The sequence below is a fragment of the Sorex fumeus genome, unplaced genomic scaffold, assembly GCF_029834395.1.
Source record: "Sorex fumeus unplaced genomic scaffold, SorFum_2.1 ptg000169l, whole genome shotgun sequence".
NCBI lineage: Eukaryota > Metazoa > Chordata > Mammalia > Eulipotyphla > Soricidae > Sorex > Sorex fumeus.
The window spans coordinates 7,132,842-7,137,344 of NW_026606226.1; positions in this window are offsets into that span (position 1 = coordinate 7,132,842).

Genomic DNA, 4,503 nt, shown 5'->3' on the forward strand with positions numbered 1-4,503 from the left:
TTATACTAAATTTTCTAAGTAACTCTGAACTGCTGGGCCCTAAGCCTGTTTCTGGAGTCACAGAGCAGAGCTGTTCAGCAGTTCTCCCTTTGATGAGCAATTAGAGAATCACTATTTTAAAGTTAGAATCTCTGATGCTCCCTCTAGCCTCTCCAGAGTAAGTAGTTATGAGATGTGGTAAAAGGGAACACTGCAATACTGTTTTGAAAAGAACGAAGAGTTTAGACAGAAACTAGTCAGAGACTCTAAAAGAAAGCGTCAAATTGGTGTGAGACTGGCAGAATTATTAGAAAGGAATGTCACAAATCTTGGAGTTCAGTGACTATTTTAGTTCTTTTAATACAAGTAATGTTTTAAATGGACATATTGTTTATGATCACATATTGAAAATGAATCAAATACACTAGCTGTATATATACAGATACATGTCTATATAAAATACATCTTGTTATTGGAGTAATTCTTTTCCTGTTGTAGAATTTCTTTGAGAAATACTCTGAAACTTCAGTAAGGCACAATACTACCATCATATTGCACTAGTAACTGAGCTGAAGCTAGTCCTCACGTTCATTTGAAAAAACTTATCAGATTTACACTTATCGTAATTTTTGCTTATTCTTTTTTGTTTGTTTTGACTTTGGGGCTACACCTGGCTCTGCTCTCAGGGATCTTGTTGGTGCTCAAAAGACTGTCTGTGGAGTTGGGGATAGAACCCAGGTCAGCATCATACAAAGCAAGCACCTTACTTGCTGTACTATCTCTCTGCTCCTCTGATCATTCTTTGGGGGTGTGTATCACTTACTAATAAGGACCTGTGTCATTACATATGCTGTGATGACTTTTCCCTGTGATTTACTAGACAGCTGTCTATACTGTCTCTCTCGTTACTTTCACTTTTTGACTTTATTATCTGGTCCAGCTTGAACTATACAGACAACACCCAAGAGATGGAACATTACTCCCACTTTCCCAGGAAACCTGATTCAGGAAAGAGAGGGCTGGAAGTGGCACGATTCCTCCCCCTCCCTCTTATCCTTAGACTGGTGGTGTGCATTACTAGGAAAAGAAGCATTTCATCCAGGCAGGCAGAGAAAAAGAGAAGAGTCTAATGGGGAACATGCCAGAGAAATAAGATTAATGTCCCTGTCATAATTGGTAGCTTGGTTTCATTTTTTAACATAGTAAAGTCTCTGAACAATGAAACAGGACCAAAATACAATGCAGGGATGTATTGACAAGCTAAATAGAATTTTAAAAATATCAGTCACCATTTGGAGGTATTAGAACTGCTACCAGGCTCCCTTTCCCCCATTTTTTAATTACTCAAGCCCTTACTGGCTTGAAGGGGTGCAGCCGGAGGTCTGCGGGGGGGATGCAGGATTGGGGTTCTGTGTGCTTGGGTGTGTTGGATCATGTCCAGTGGGACTTCCATGTGTTGAGGGCCCTGGTGGGTGGCACTAATGATGCTCGGTGCTGAGGATCCGGGCCGGAGGTGCAGGAGTCGAGAGTGTGGGCTGGCTTGGAGGTGGCACATGCAGAGGTTCCGGGTAGGAGGCAGCATGTGCCAGCAGGCCCGGCAGCAGGGCAGGGCGGGACCGAGGTAGCACGTGCCGGGGGTCGGGTGGGAGGCTCCAGGGGCTGCCCTGCAGTGGTGCTGCCTCCCTCTCCTTGAGCAGGCGCATCTGTTGCACAGCCCCGGGACACCGAAGGGCTCAGCATGCCCTGTTTGGTCTGAGCTGTTTTCTACCTTCTCGCAGGCAGGCCCAGGAGCAGGCCCTGAGGTGAACCTGCCCAGAGCCCTGCCAACCCCGCTGCTGCTGCTGCTGCCACCTTACCTGGATTGTGGATGGGACCAGCAGCCATAGACCACGTACAGGAAGCGCATCCTGCAAGCTGTGGGCCTGAGCGCCCTCTCTTAGCATAGGACCCGAAGGAGCTGAGGGCGGTAGGGACCTGGACCCTCACAGGAACCCATGCAAGGGACAGATGTAGCAGGGAGTACTTAATCCATGTGTCACCCACATTGACACCCACTTTTGTGCCTGGCCGCTTTGGGGGAACAGTAATGATGGTCCATTTCACACAGCTACTCCAGAAAATGGGATGCTGAGACCTGTTTACGCCCCCGGCCTTGATTAATTTGGAGGTGGGGGACAGGATCTCCAACGGTGCTTAGGAAGCCTGACCCTCTTGGAATCTTGGGCTGGACCAGAACGGAAGTCCATGTGGGTGGGGGGCCTGGACGGAAGTTCATGTGGGTGGGAGGCTTAGACTGGAAGTTCATGTGGGTGGGGCCTAGACCAGAAGTTAATGTGGGTGGGGCCTAGACCAGAAGTTCTTGTGGGTAGGGGAACTGGACTGGAAGTTCATGTGGGTGGGGGGACTGGACTGGAAGTTCATGTGGGTGTGGGGGCTGGACCGGATGTTTATGTAGGTGGTGGGCAAGACATGACACTGAGCCTGCTGACCTGGGGCCTTCCCAGGCAGCCCCAGCAGCATTTGGGAACCTCCAGGATTGCACCCTGCAGTACTGGGGTGGGGGTGGGGGTACCATATTGGGCCAAAGATTGAACCGGAGTTGGCCCTGTGCAAGGCCAATACCTTAACCCCTGCATGCTCTCTGGACCAAGACCCCAGAGTATTGCATGGGCAGTTGCCTGTTGTCCAGTGTGAAAGACATGGAGTGACAGAGGGTACTGCCAAGGATCCTGGGAATGAGACTCTCTCTCTCTCTGGCCTTACACATTGCAGCCTCCCTCCCCCAGAATAAGTTGCAGCCTCTGTGGAAGGGCATTGTCAAAGCGCAGCTCAGGCTGTGAGATGAACTGGCCCCTGGAGGAAAGGTGCAGGTCAAGGCTGAGAGGTGGGAGGTCACCAGAAAGTTGAAGCCCTCTCTTCAGGGTCCTTCCTAATTTAGGAGTTTGCATAACACAAATGCCCCTGAGGGCCTGGAGAAGGAGGAACATCAATCATTTTCTTCTGGGTGTTACTTAGTGTCCTTATTGACTGTCTGGACTCCTACTCTGCTGATGAGAGCATGGCAAACCAGGGTGTCCCCAGGGTGTCCCAGATTTTGAGTTAAGGGACTTTAGGCAGCCAGATGGGGAGAGAGAAAGGTTCAAGGAAGATGGGGGTGGGGTGGGGGGAGTGTCATTGTCATGTGGGCCTTGAGTCATGCGTTGCAGAATCAAAGCATGCACAGGATAATAATGATGGACTTGGGTCTATATGTGGGCACTCTGCTGGGTGGGAAGTATTTTAGGAACCTAATTGGCAAAAAAAGTCACGGTCATGGTCATGGTCCTCCTGTTATTCATCGATTTGCTTGAGCGGGTCCTATAACATCTTCATTGTGAAACTTGTTGTTACTGTGTTTGGCATATTGAATACATCATGGGTAGCTTGCCAGGTTTTGCTGTGCGGGTAAGATACTCTCAGTAGCTTGCCGGGCTCTCTGAGTGGGGCAGAGAAATCGAACCCGGCTCAGCTGGGCCAGCTGCGCACAAGGCAAATGCCCTATGCTGTGCTATCGCTCCAGCCCAGCCAAAAAAGTATAGTGGTTAAATTTGGAAGACAGAGGAATGCTTCTGACATCGGTTTCTTCATTTATACATAGCCTGAGCTGTACTTTTGTGACCAGCAAATCTCCCTTCCCCTGGAGGGTGTTGAATCTAATTCTACTGGCTCCCACCTAACAAAATGCTTTCTCCAAAGCTTCTTTGCTTCCTATAATCCAGTCCAAGTCTTTTCTTTAGAATGCATGTGTTCATATTTGAGCCCACAATGTCCGTCTTGCCAACAGCTCTGGATAACACCAGGGCTATACCATCAGAGAGACAGTAGCTTAACTAAGACTATTACTAATCGAAGATATTTGGTAAATTTTATTATTTTCGGATTAGACTCAATTTTGGATACCATGGACTTAGGCAGAGTCAAAGCAGTATTTATGAGGTCAGTCTCCTGACCTTAGTTGTGTGGCAGTAAAGCACTTATGTTTGATATCATATTTGCTGCTGGTCACAGTAGGAGAAAATGTTATTAATGGTTTCCTTTTTTAAAATCCCCAGGTATAAAATGACTTGTGTTTCATGTAGCCTATATTGCATTCATATGTTTTCTTTTGCAACAGAGCACACACAGTTCACACTTAAGAAAAATGGAACTGGAAAAATCACTATATTCTATTATCTCATCAAGGTCTGGATGTAAATTAAGAGAAAAGTGTCAGTGCCAAGAAAAGGTTCTTTAAAGATAAAAGAAGATGTGGGATCAGGGATGCTGAGGTCTCCGAAAGACCTTAGTGTCAGGCTCTCTCCCTTGAATATGGATTCTGATACGCTGAATTAACCACCAGTTGTGGTCCAGTGCGGTGATGGGGAGGATTACAAGTGGCATTGTCTATTGACAGAGCGTGGCAGGATGACCCAGTCCGAAAATCCAGTTCTGAATGAGCTGCCTCAGGGATAAGACCCTCAAGCATTGGCAGTCTTTGGGTGCCCC